The sequence below is a fragment of the Colobus angolensis genome, unplaced genomic scaffold (genome assembly GCF_000951035.1).
Source record: "Colobus angolensis palliatus isolate OR3802 unplaced genomic scaffold, Cang.pa_1.0 Scaffold26, whole genome shotgun sequence".
Lineage (NCBI taxonomy): Eukaryota > Metazoa > Chordata > Mammalia > Primates > Cercopithecidae > Colobus > Colobus angolensis.
This window is the reverse complement of record NW_012115821.1, coordinates 6,184,996-6,199,202: the sequence shown is the minus strand read 5'-3', so window position 1 is coordinate 6,199,202 and position 14,207 is coordinate 6,184,996. Positions and strand designations below refer to the sequence as shown.

Sequence of the window (14,207 nt, the reverse complement as noted above, 5' to 3'; positions counted from 1 at the left end):
CAGGGGCACAATCTCAGCTCACTGCAATGTCTGCATCCCAGGTTCAAGTGATTCTCCTACCTCAGCCTCCCAAGTAGGTGGGACTACACAGCCACCACGCCTAGCTAATTTTTTATTTTTTGGCAGAGATGGGGTTTCACCATATCGGCCAGGCTGGTCTCCAACTTCTGGCCTGAAGTGATCCTCCCACCTCAGCCTCCCAAAGTGTTGGGATTACAGGCATGAGCCACTACGCCTGGCTGACTTATAATTTTCTTAAGATCTTTACCACCATATTGGAATAACCTCCAATCAACACAGAAGCTCTTACCTCTCTTTTAATCCGTTCCTCCTCAAGAAAAGGTCATTCCACAAAATCAATCAAAGGAGAATCAATCAAAATGATTGACAGTTGTCTGTAACGTGCTAGTAAAAGTTAAAGGAACACATAAGAAAATGAAGAAAGTAAGTTAGCCTGAGCCCAGGAGGTTGAGGCCACAGTGAGCCATGATGGCACCACCGCACTCCAGCCTGGGCAACAGAGTGAGACCCTATCTCCAACCACACACACACACACATACACACAAAAGGAAAGAATATAGAAAATACATTTTGGTTAGATATGAAAGAAAGGAATAATAATAATAATAATAGGAGTGTATCAAGTACTTGCCATGTGCTAGCTCTGTATTAACATGGTTTATCTCCATCACTCATTTAACCTTCAAAATCTCCTGAGATACAGGTACTATTATTAGTTCCCTTTTACAGAAAGAGAGACAAGGTCACACACAAAAAGCAGCAGAGACTAGACCTAGATTCATTCATTAGCAACCAATGCAAGAGTTAAAATCTGGTATACCGCGGTGGAATAGCATCCCCTCAAAGTTCACGTCCACCTGGAACCACATGTGACCCTATTTAGAAATAGTACCTTTGCAGATATAATCAGTTGAGGTCATAATGAATCAGGGGAATCCCTAAAACCAATATGACTGGTGTCCTTTTATAAAAGTGAGCAGATACTCAGAGACAGATACACACAGAAGGAAGACAGCTATGTGAAGAGGAGGTAGAAACTGGAGTTACACAGATGCAAATCAAGGATGCCAAGGATTGCTGGAAACCACCAGAAGCTAGAAAGCAACAAGCAAGGCAAAGGATCCATAGATCCTTCAAAGGAAGCAAGGCCCTGCTTGACTTCAGACTTCTAGCTTCTGAAACTACGAGAGAATACAATTCTGATGTTTTAAGTCACCCAGTTTGTGATATTTTATTACAGCAGCCCAGGGAAATGATTACACCTCAGAAGAGAACACAATGAATCAATGCAGCATTGCAATGCCAGCACTTCATCCCCAAAGAAAATTGGTGTACAGAAAGGAGAGACAGTAATAAGAACCAGCCAGTCAGAAGATCAGTAGGTTTGTGTCAAATAATAACCACCGGTATATTTCCAGCCCCTTCCCATAGCCATTAGAAGACCCAACTTACAACTATGTCTATGAGGAACTCTGTTAGGATTACACATAATAGGAAAACATAACATTTTTTCTTGATAACAGGAACATCTGGCTATGCTGAACACAAGAGATTCAAAACAGAGGAGATTTGCAAATTATAGCTTCCCTTAGGGCTTAGAAGTGCTCAGATAAAATTTGATTATTCCATACAGGCCTGCAATTTTGACTCCAAGATCCCAGGATCACATGCCCCAGGCAAAAGATTTCTAATTCTTCTATGTAACACCTATACTTGCTCTGTCCATTCCATATGTATCCATCTACCCACCCATGCATGCAAATGTTAAGCTGGCATTCAATAAACATCTTTTTTTTTTTGGTCACCCAGGCTTGAGTACAGTGGTGCTATCTTAGCTCACTGCAACCTCTGCCTCCCAAGTCCAAACAATTCTCCTGCCTTAGCCTCCTGAGTAGCTGAGACTACAGGCACACACCACCACGCCCAGCTAATTTTTTTGTATTTTTAGTAGAGATGGGGTTTCACCATGTTGGTCAGGATGGTCTCGACCTCTTGACCTCATGATCCGCCCGCCTGGGCCTCCCAAAGTGCTGGGATCACAGGCATGAGTCACTGTGCCTGGTCTCAATAAACATCTTAAATAATAAACATCATAAAGAGCCTACTAGGTACCTGGCACTGTATTTGTCCTTAGAATAAATATGACAAATATAAGCCCATACCTGACGGAGTCTACCCTCTAGCAAGAATGAGAGACATTCAACAAGTAACTTTAAGTGAGATGAGAATTAACAAGGAGATATTAAGGGTGCTATGGGAGATACGAGATAAAGCTGGCCAATCACATATGGCTATACAGGGGGTGCACTACACAAGCATATTTGGCCAAGTAACATGTTGGGTCTAAAATACAGCTCTCTCCATTTGCACAAAAGAGCGCTGTTTCCTCATTACCACAAAGAAGCAATTCCAACTAGCATCAGCTCTGAAACCACAGACGATAAGTACCTAATCTTGCAGCATCAATGAACCTGAATTTTACATTAAGAGTAATATTAATAGAAAATAATTAAAGTGTTTTTTAAGTATTAGACTCAGCTGTCCACAGGAGCAGAAACAGTAATTTATCCAACATTATTTCATCAGTTGGGTAATACTAAAATAATTCAAGGAGATGTATGAATAATTGAAGCTAAGACTATCTGTAAAAAAAATGCCATTACAGCTCTTTACCAGTTGACAACATGCATTTAAAACCTTGATTTAAAAAGTAGCATTTTCCATCCTTTTAACTTTAGGAGGATTTAAATGATTTGTTAATCAAGTGCTCTTTCACTGGACTAAAGTAGGATCACAGCCCTATTCAAATCTGTCTTCCCTTTCCACATATCAAATTCTTGCCTTCCAAAGCAGCTACTAAAATGCCCAAATTAAGAAAGGTTGGTCTACAGCAGTGGGAATGCATCTCCCTCTCCAGAAGATTGTAAAATTAGAAAATTAAGCCTGTCACTTTAAGATATATGAGTCCCATTTCAAGAATTTCTAGCATCAAACCAAGCAAGAATATCACTGGGAGATGAACTGATATAACACAAGGATTCTAGGAGAAGTCATCATTTCTGGGGCAGAAATCAGAATGCTCAAACAACATGAGGCAAGAGTGAGGCCATCCCACATCCCCAAATTATCTACCTGTAAGTCACAGCTTGCTTAGGGTATTAGAACAGGTTTCCCAGATTGGTTTGGTGGGCTCTTAATTACTGAAGGTCCAGTATTTAAACCTGTCTCTGGTCAGATTCGGTTAAGGAAACCCCACATCCCACACACTGCCCCTTGCTGCTCCATGCTTCAGTTTTCTCATATAACAAATGAGAATAAACAGCCATGCCTACCTCACAAGACTGTTGTGGGAATTTACAAGTTAATGCATGTAAAGTACTCATACTCATACCTGGCACATAGTAAGTGCTAAATAAAAGGCAATTGTTGTTATTATTTTCTTTTGTAGCGCATCTTGATGAATTTCTGTCCATAAAAACCCTCTGAGAAAAGTCATGAAAATAAATAAGTCTGTTGAGCTTTACGTATGCTGGTCTTAGCCAAATTTGACCACAAGATCCTTTGATCTCCCCATAAAACATTTTCTATCACTGGGGGAGCACAAGTCCTGTAGAGTTCACTACGGGATAGGCTGCTCCATGACTGTGTCTCTGCCTCGTCTACTTCCACTGCTCATCCAGGAATTAAGAAGACTTTATCATTTAAGCCATGAGATGGCAGAGGAAGAAAAAACCAGATGCCTGTTTAAGTCACCTTTAAATTTCCACTTTTTCTTCCACTGAATTGTCCTTGATATTTCCTTTGGAAATAAATTCCAAGGTAATAAAAGGCCTCAGTGCAGGTAGTGTTTTTGTTTTTGTTTTTGTTTGTATTATTTATACACAAAAAGCTGGCTGAAAGGCCAAACAGAATGACAATAAAGGGCACCTTGCCCAGATTTGATGTAAAAAGGCTCACCTTGACCCAACAAGGACAAATGTAAACAACCCAAGGCCATGGCCACATAATTCCCTGATGCAGAGTTGGCAGAAAGACAATGGGAACTTTGTTCACTATATTCACACAATACTGGTTATTCCTCTTTCTATTTCTATAACCTAGAATACTAAACACTCCTTCAACAATTAGAACATGTTTGTTAGATTGATAAAAATAAAGAACCCCAACCTCTCAAAAAAAGCTCTTTCATATAATCTTAACCATCCTTAATGGACTTTTTTTTTAGACAGGATGTTCCTCTGTTGCCCAGGCTGGAGTGCAATGGGGCGACGTTGGCCCACTGCAATCTCCATCTCCTGGGATCAAGCCATCCTCTCACCTCAGCCTCCTGAGTAGCTAGGACTACAGGCACGAGCCATCACACTCTGCCCATTTTTGTATTTTTTGTAGAGACAGTTTCACCATCTTGCCCAGGGTGGTCTTGAACTCCTGGGCTCAAGCGATCCACCTGCCTCAGCCTCCAAAAGTGCTGGGATTACAGGTGTGAGCTGTAATCCCTGGTCATATTAACTCATACAGTCCTCACAACTACCGTTTGAGGTAAATGCTTTTGTCCCCATTTTGCAGATGAGTAAACTGAGGTGGCAAGTACTAAGTACCCTACTCAAGATCACACAACTAGTAAAAGAAAAATTCAAATCAAAACCATTTATGTTATTTAGTATTTCTTTCAATGAATTCATTTTTTAACTTCAATACATTTAACCTGAAAGGAAATTTTATTACATTATTGTGTGTTATCACCTACTCTAAATAAAAGGTAGTCTGAAAAATAAATACAATGTAAATAAAAGAATGTTATTAATTTTTACCTAAAAACTGTCATCTGCAGAACATCCAAGACTGAAGTCTTCTTTTCTCTCTCTCTCCCTTCCTATACCTCCCTCTTGTCAGAGGGATTTGAACCAGAGCAACTCCATCTTGAAAAGGGGTTAGATAAAATAAGACTAAGACCTGCTGGGCTGTAATACCAGTAAATTAAGGCATTCTTAGTCACAGGATGAGACAGGAGGTCAGCACAAGATACAGGTCATAAAGACCTTGCTGATAAAACAGGCTGCAGTAAAGAAGCCAGTCTGTTGATGAGAGTGACCTCTGATTGTCCTCACTGCTACACTCCCACCAGTAACATGACAGTTTACCAATGCCATGGCAACATCAGAAAGCCTATGTAGTCTAAAATGGGGGTCGGGTGTGGTGGCTTACACCTGTAGTCCCAACACTTTGGGAGGCTGAGGTGGGTGGATCACCTGAGGTCAGGAGTTCAAGACCAGCCTGGCCAACATGGTGAAATCCCATCTCTACTAAAAGTACAAAATTAGCTGGGCATGGTGGTGCACACCTGTAACCCCAGCTACTCCCGAGGCTGAGGCAGGAGAATCACCTGAACCCAGGAGGCGGAGTTTGCAGTGAGCCGAGATTGCACCATTGCACACCAGCCTGGGCATCGAGAGTGAAACTCTATCTCAAATAAATAAATAAATAGGGATGAACCCTCAGTTCCAAGAATTGCCCACCCCTTCCGTGGAAAACTCATGAATAATCAAGAAATAACCATAAAGATGGGCAAGCGGCAGCCCTCAGGGCTGCTCTGCCTATGGAGTAGCCATTCTTTTATTTCTTCACTTTCTTAATAAACTTGCTTTCACTTTATGGATTCGCCTCAAATTCTTTCTTGTGCAAGATCCAAGAACTCTCTCTTGGGGTCTGGATGGGCACCCCTTTCCGGTAACGCCACTGCCTTTTCATCTCCTGAAAAGGTAGATTTGCTAGTACAAGAAGATATTAAAGACTCACTGGCACCCAACTAACACTTTCTCCTTCACATAACCACATCCACTGAATGTGACCTGCAAAGCATCTGTCTCACTGTAGGATCCAAAGCCATTTAACGCCACAAGTGTGAACTGCTCCCAATGCTCTCACCCATCACAGGTGGCCCCATACTTTGGAACACATTGCTTCAAGCAGCATTAACAACTCAGGATGTCACAAATGTAGATTTATTTGCCAATAAATCAGGGTGCTTCTGTAGTTTTTTTACATAATGAGAAACCACAGAGATCAATGTAAAGTACTGCTTTTAGGTTTAATCAATCACTGGTAAAATGATATAATGAGGAAAACCTGGCTAGGCTGGCAGTTCCTGTGGAAAAGGGACTGTGGTTTGGGCTGACCACAAGATCAACATCAGCCAAGAGTGTGACAGGGTTCTGAGGTGAGAGAAGGGAGTCTTAGGCTCATTTCTAACCTGTCAGGGATTGAGTCAAGGGAAGGGAGATCCTGCCCTCACAGTGAGCCAAGTAGACCACACCTGGTGCTCAGGAAACTCAACTACTTAACACAGCATGTCCTTTTCAGAAAAAGCAATCAAGAATGATGAGTATCTGAAAATTAAGCCACTTGAGGAATACGATCACCCTACTTAAAATTGCAGCCCAAGTCCCTTTAGTATACATAATCCCCCTTACTCTGTTCTTTATTTTCTTAGAATTTTCCCCTCCTAATATGCAACACAAGTTGCTTTCACATGAATTTATTTTCTGCCCCACTCCATCAAGACAAGGATTTTTTTACAGCAGTGTTCACTGATGCACCCCTGGTATGTAGAGCAATGACTGATACGTATTAACACCAGAGAGCCAACTGTGTGCAACTCCTCCCAATACTATGTTCAGTGAGTTTACACTGGTCACTTAATACTGGCCGTGGTGGGAGCATCTACACAAAGGAAACTGGCAAACACTACAATCAGTGCCCCCTGCCCAGAGCTGGTTATTAACCATTAGCTAGCACTGATTACACTTGCTCTGAGAACTTGGGGCAACAAGAATATAAGAATGAACTTAAAAGCGAGAGAGTTTTTCAGATATTGAGCTAGTACCATTGTTTCAATAGAAACTGGCTGACCTCATTTGTCAGGAGCACATGAGATGAAATCAATGTATTGCTTTTCCACTGGCCTCAACTGCTCTGTGAGGGCAGGAATCTCAACTGCATCTCTCAACATTGCCACAGTGGCAAGTAAGTATCTTTGTGTTACTTGCTGTATTCAATTGTTTCCTTTCAGTCAAAAGACTAAATTCTATAGTACATGTCAAACTACATTAAGTCTAATTTCCACAGTTCTAATCACTAGAGAAAATGGGTCAATGCCTTCTTTTAAATATGAAAGTGTAGTTTCCTTTTAAAACCTATGTTTTCCACTAAAAATGCAACCACAATGAGAGTTGTTACACAAGGAAAACCACACCTTGCAGGGTGCCCATTATTTCAGTCTCTAGGCAAAATAATGAAATCTTCTCTCTACTTCAAAAGGACCTCGAAGATGACTGAAACAGTTTTAATTAAAAATGCAATTAGCATGAGTTTTTTGAGATACAATGATAATGGGTGGGCAGGACATAAGAGGCTATCACTGATGCTTTCAGTGTATTTCATGAAAAAAGCAGGCCCAGCACCACAGTGACTCACACCTGTAATCCCACCAGTTTGGGAAGCCGAAGCGGGAGAGATCACTTAAGCTCAGGAGGTCGAGGCTGCAGTGAGCCATGATCCTGCTGGTGCATCCTAGCCTGGGTGACAAAGACAGACACTGCCTCAAAAAAAAAGAGAAGAAAAAAACCTGTGACAATGAACCTGTTTGTAGAGCATCTGTCCCACAACCTACCTATATACCTCATTCATCCTTTCACCTTTTCTCCTCAATCTAACTCAAATTCATCTCATACATAGGCTAAAATTGACAAAAACTCAGTCATCACGCAGGCAGATATCAAGGATGTTTTTTGTTTTATGTCTGTTTGTTTGTTTTTGGAGATGGAGTCTCGCTCTGTCACCAGGCTGGAGTGCAGTGGCACAATCTCGGCTCACTGCAACCTCCGCCACCTGGGTTCAAGCGATTCTCCTGCCTCAAAACCTTCCGAGTAGCTGGAACAATAGGCACCCGCCACCACACTCAGCTAATTTTTTTGTATATTTTAGTGCAGACGGGGTTTTACCGTGTTAGCCAGGATGGTCTCAATCTCCTGACCTGCGATCCGCCTGCCTTGGCTTCCCAAAGTGCTGGGATTACAGGTGTGAGCCACCACGCCCGGTTCTGTTGTTTTCTTAATAAACATGCTTTCACTTTATGGATTCGCTCCAAATTCTTATGTGAGACCCAAGAACCCTCTCTTGGGGTCTGGATGGAGACCCCTTTCCAATAACAGCTTGAGCCCAGGAGTTTCCGACCAGCCAGGGCAACATGGCAAAGCCCCGTGTCCATAAAAAAGACAAAAATTAGCTAGGTGTGGTGGCACACACTGTAGTCCCAGCTACTTGGGAGGCTGAAGTGGGAGGATCATTTGAGCCCAGAAGTCAAGGTTGCAGTGAGCCGAGATTGTGCCACTGTACTGTAGCCTAGGTGACAGAGCAAGACCCTGTCTCAACAACAACAACAAAAGTCCACTTGCATTCTTGTGCTCTCTTCAACTTATAGAGTAAAAAATAGTTCTGCCATTTTTCTTCTCCATGGCATATAAAAACCTGCCATTACATGTGGATTTGAACCCAATTGTGGGTTCAAATAAAACACATCATTTGAAACACAATGAAAACCACTACGTATATTGTACAAACGATTTTTCATTGCACTGTGACTAGAGTAGGGTAAGTGTATATGCGAACTCGTAGAAAAGCTTGATGACACTGAACTACGTGTTTAAAAATACCTGCTCTCCATTATAATACTATCACTTGTTTAAATACTTTACTGAAACTTGGGAGTTACCAAATAGTCCAGAAAATCAACCACAGAGAGAAGTCAAGAGATTGAAAATCCAAGCCCATGGAAATAGGGGAAAAAATCGTATCATGTTTTCTAACTTTCGTGGACACAAATGCTTATAAATATTTAAAAATATTTCACTAACCTATTTGATTTGTTAAGACAGAATGCCTTGAACTTGCATTCTTCTGATCTGATTTGTAGATTATTTTCTTGCTCATTTTCTCTCCCAATCAGTACAAAATAAGGCAAAGAAGGTCTGTTCGAAGACCTGTGAATTATGTTCTTTTCAAATTACTTGAATCGCTTGAACCTGGGAGGCAGGGGTTGCAGTGAACTGAGATCACACTACTGCACTCCAGCCTAAGCGACAGAGTGAAACTCAGTTTCAAGAAACAAAAAGAAAAAAGAAAGATTAGGTATGTTTTCTAAAACTGCTCTCTCCCACAGCAGGTAACTGTGTCTGCCCCCCAGGTTTCTTCTTTGAAACACAATCCCCTTCAGCATTCCCAGCAACCCCAACATACACATACCATCAACAAAAAAACGCTCCGCGCAGCCCTAGAGTTCCACCCACCCCAGCAATGGCTGACTGCCTTAGGCACGGGCACCTACTTGAAGCTCTACCTATGAAATTCTCTCTTCTGAGGAAGGTAAATCACAGAAACTCTCTGTGACTAAAGCTATCATACAATAAGAGAACCAAAGGCGCTTCCAAATTCCACCTTATAGATGGAAAATCCGAGAAAGCCCACCTAGAAAGAAACATAATTGGAGGAAAGATCCTTCATAAGGCCCTCTCCATCCTTCCCTTTGGGTTCCATGAGACTTCTCTAGATAATAAATTATCCTTCCTGCTTACGCTATCACTTGCAACCAAAGCTGATTCATAATTATGTTTAAATAAAGTATGATGCTGTATTACCCTGTACCAGACTACATTTACTTAACAGTTCTATCTTCTCAAAGTTTAAATCTTGATATGAAAGAGAAAACAATACCATCTGCCTCTAGGCAGCACCTAACCAAATGCTCCATTGAAAATTCGGCATTTAGGGAAGTTTATACTTGTTTCAACAAGTATTTTGTTTAAGTGTGTATGGCTGAAAGAACCTGTTCCAGGACTTAACTCAATATTAATCCACTTGAAAACTAAAGCCTTATCTTATCCTTCGAGTCAGAGAGAATGCAAAATGGCTGAAGTGTAGTGGCCTAAAACAATAAGCATTTATTATCTCACAGAGCTTCTACAAGTCAGGAACAGTGTAGTTCATGGCTCATGATCTCATGTGGTTGCAGTCAAAATATTGGTGAGGGCTGCACTCATCTGAAGGCTTAACTTGGGCTGAGGGATGTGCTTCTGCTTCTAAAATGGTTCACTAATATGGCTGCTGCTGAGAGACCCTGGTTCCACACTACAGGGACCTTTCCCACTGGTTGCTTGTCTGTCCTCATGCTATAGCAGTTAGCCTACCCCAGAGTGACAGATCCAAGAAAGCAAGGCAGAAGCCACAATTCTGTTATGACCTAGCCTTGGGAACAATACTGTGTCATTTCTACCACATACTGTTGGCTTGAATGTCAGTCCTACTCAGCTTAGGAGGAGTCTATACAAGGCCATGAACATATGGAGGTGAAAATTACTGGGAGAAGGGGAGGAGTCCTGGAAGCTAGTTACAATTGGCTAGATTAGGATAGATACTCCTTGAAACTCCTAAGTTACACTAAATACAGTATTTGGAGTAAAAGAAGAAAGAAGAATGATATCTTAAATGAGACTGTTTTATTAATTGTTTATCATAGTATGTATGCACAGCAGAAAATAAATGTAGTATAAACATATCCCTATTTTGGCCAGGTGTGGTGGCTCACACCTGTAATCCCAGCACTCTGGGAGGCTGAGGTGGGCAGACTACCTGAGGTCAAGAGTTCGAGACCAGACTGACCAACATGGTGAAACCCCATCTCTACTAAAAATACAAACAATTAGCTGGGCATGGTGGTGGGCATCTGTAATCCCAGCTACTCGGGAGGCTAAGGCAGGAGAATCACTCGAACCTGGGAGGCAGAGGTTGCAGTGAGCTGAGATCACGACACTGCACTCCAGCCTGGGCGCAACAGAGCAAGACTGTCTCAAAAAAATAACAACAACAACAAAAAAAATCCCTATTCCTTCAAAGAGCTGAATCTAGGTGAGACACCAAGATGTACATAAGAATAATTAGAGGGCAATTAGGGTAATGAACTGATCCTTTTTTTTTTTAATATATTTTACCACTTTTTTTTTTTTTAAGATAGAGACAGGATCTTGCTGTGTTGCCCAGGCTGGGCTCAAACTCCTGACGTCCAGGGATCTTCCTGTCTCAGCCTCCCAAAATGCCAGGATTATAAGCGTGATTCTAAATACAACAGAGATTCAGAAAAAGAAGAAACAATAGGTTGGATGAAGCAGGGAAAAGTCTTTCTCTGTTCTTTACAAATAAAGGTTTAGCTTAAGGTGGCATCTTTAACCATCTATTTTATAGACTACAGGTAGGACTTTTTCCAAAGATTGATTTCATGTTAGCAAGTAATTTAACAGGACTAATGGTGCAGTACATCTAAGAAAAAGGCTCCCAACCTAATTATAAAACCGAGTCCCTCTTATATTGGGCTATTTCCTTGATGCCAGATTGTAGGCTGAGAAGAAAAAGTTTTGTTTTTTTTTTTTTTTTTAAGGGGAGGTTGTGGTAGGATATTCCAAAGGGGGACATTGAAATTTTCTTGTGAGCAAACATCAACAAGTAATCTGCACCAATTTAATTTGCATTCCACAAGTATTTACTTAGTCCTATCTATAGTAAGCCACTGTGGGTGGTACAAACACGGTAAAGAACAAGACAGATACCAGTCCTGCTTTCTACAGTATGTAGTTTATCAGGAAAGACAAAACAAAAACAAAAAGTAAACATTTCAGTAAAGGAATGATTAATGCTATTATGACAAGGAAAACACAGGGAACTATTCGATCACAGAAGAGAGGTTACAGTTCCCCAAATCTAGGATGTTTGGAAAGAAAGAACACCCTCAGTAAATGACATTGAAGCTGAAACCTAAACTATGTATAGCAGTCAGCTAGAAAAAACAGGCAAGAAAGAATATTTCAGGTGGACAGAAGCACAGGTTTTCAGGCCAAAAGCTGGAGAACAAGGTGAGTTTAAAGAACTGAAAGAGGTCTAGTGATTAAAACGTTGAACAAAAGGAGGCATGTGGAAAGAAGAAGAAGAATGGTTTTACAGATAGAATTCTCTGCAGCAAACTCCATCAAGAGATAGAGGTCAGGCATGGTGGTTCCCTTTGAGAGGCCGAGGTGGGTAGGAGTTCATGACCAGCCTGGGCAAAAAAGTGAGAACCCATCTCTACCAAAAAGAATTTTTTTTTTTTTTTTTTTTTTTGAGACGGAGTCTCGCTCTGTCGCCCAGGCTGGAGTGCGGTGGCCCGATCTCAGCTCACTGCAAGCTCCGCCTCCCGGGTTTACGCCATTCTCCTGCCTCAGCCTCCTGAGTAGCTGGGACTACAGGCACCCATCACCACACCCGGCTAATTTTGTTTTTGCATTTTTAGTAGAGACGGGGTTTCACCGTGTTAGCCAGGATGGTCTCCATCTCCTGACCTCGTGATCCGCCCGTCTCGGCCTCCCAAAGTGCTAAGATTACAGGCGTGAGCCACCGCACCTGGCCAAAAAATTGTTTTAATTAGCTGAGTGTGGTGGTATGTGCCTGTGGTCCTAGCTACTCGGGAGGCTGAGATGGAAGGATCACTTGAGCCCAGGAGGTTGAGGCTGCAGTGAGCCATGAGGATGCTACTGCACTCCAGACTGGGCAATAGAGCGAGATTTTGTCTCAAAAAAAAAAGAAAAGGGTACAGTCTACTATCTCACCCTTTGAATTGTGGCTGGCCTGGAAGTTGCTTTGACCAATAGAATGTGGTAAAGGTGACACTGTGTGAGCTCTGAAGAAAGGGCCTCAAGGTGCCTTGCCACTTCCACCTTCCCACTTTTGAAATGCTGCCCTGAAACTGCCAAGTAAGGAAGCCAGTCTAGCCTACTGGAGGAAAATAAACTATTGTGGAACAGACACAAAGGTGCCTCAGAGGACAGCCAGTACCAAGGCCAGAGACATGTAAAGGTAGTCACATCAGAACTTCCAGCTCAGCCACCACCCAGGTGAACTCAGCAGATGAGTGAGCCCAGGAGAAACCAGCCTAAGAACTATCTGGCCAACTCAAAATGATGAGCAATAACAAATCATTCGTTTTCTTTAAAGCTACTGAGCCTGGGGGCTTTGTTAGGCAGCAGACAGAAAAAAGCCAGAACACACAGGACCAGGTTAAGGACTTCGACTGACCATCCTAAAATCAATAGAAAGCCACGGAAGGGTTTTAAGAACAGAGTAACATAATCTATTAGTACCACAGACACAGTACCTACGCTAACAAACCTCCCAAGGCCCTAGAAATACCAGGAATATGGTGGGAGGAAGGGAACTGACTGCAAAATACAAAGAGAAACAGTAGAATCAAAATCCCTAAGTGTAATCCACAGCAAGTCAACTGCAAATCAAAAATTCCTAGGTAGTGACCAGATGCAGTGGCTCACGTCTATAATCCCAGCACACTGGGATGCCGAGGCATACAGATCACCTGACGGCAGGAGTTTGAGACCAGCCTGGCCAACATGGTGAAACCCTGTCTCTACTAAAAATACAAAAATTAGCCAGGTGTGGTTGATACACGCCTGTAATCACAGCTACTCAGGCAGTGAGCCAAGATTGCACCAGTGCACTCCAGCCTGGGTGACAGAGCGAGACTCCCTCTCAAAAAAAATCCTATGTAGATATATATATATTACATTTCATCAGGAAAGTGGGTACATTTTAATATATTAGTTATAGAGGAGGGCAATCTCCAAAATACCTTGCACTTTCAAAGTCTCGTGCGTGTGTGTGCGTGTGTGTATATGTCTATGTGGTGTGTGTGTGTGGTGTGTGGGTAGACAGGGTCTCACTCTGCCATCAAGGCTGGAGTACAGTGGCACAATCACAGCTCACTGCAATCGCAAATTCCTGGGCTCAAGCAATCCTCCTGCCTCAGCCTCCTGAGTAGCTGGGGCTACAGGTGTGCACCACTGAGCTCAGCTTCAAAGTTGTTGTTGTTGTTGTTGGTTTTAATCTCTACCTAATTTTCTCCACAGACAGTATCTCCTCCTGATGATTAACAATTTTATACAGCTTACTGAGAGCAAAGCCTACACCATACCCACTGTAACAGGGAGAGAATCTCATCAGGGAAGTAAACTAGCAAGACAAGGTGGCCTATATTCTGAAATCTGAATTCCAATAGCAAGTTATTACTGTTTGAGATTTCGAAGCTGTCAAAAGAA

The 14,207-nt window shown here is 42.0% G+C and overlaps 1 long non-coding RNA gene across 1 annotated transcript in view; it reads left to right on the top strand.

Annotated features, from left to right (window-relative positions):
* Positions 1–3,861, top strand: part of LOC105515373 — a 32,166-nt gene extending 28,305 nt beyond the window's left edge. Inside the window, exon 3 of the long non-coding RNA XR_001002313.1 lies at positions 3,470–3,861. This is a non-coding gene — a long non-coding RNA (uncharacterized LOC105515373). The remainder of the gene's footprint in view (positions 1–3,469) is intronic.
* The last annotated feature ends 10,346 nt before the right edge of the window (positions 3,862–14,207 follow it).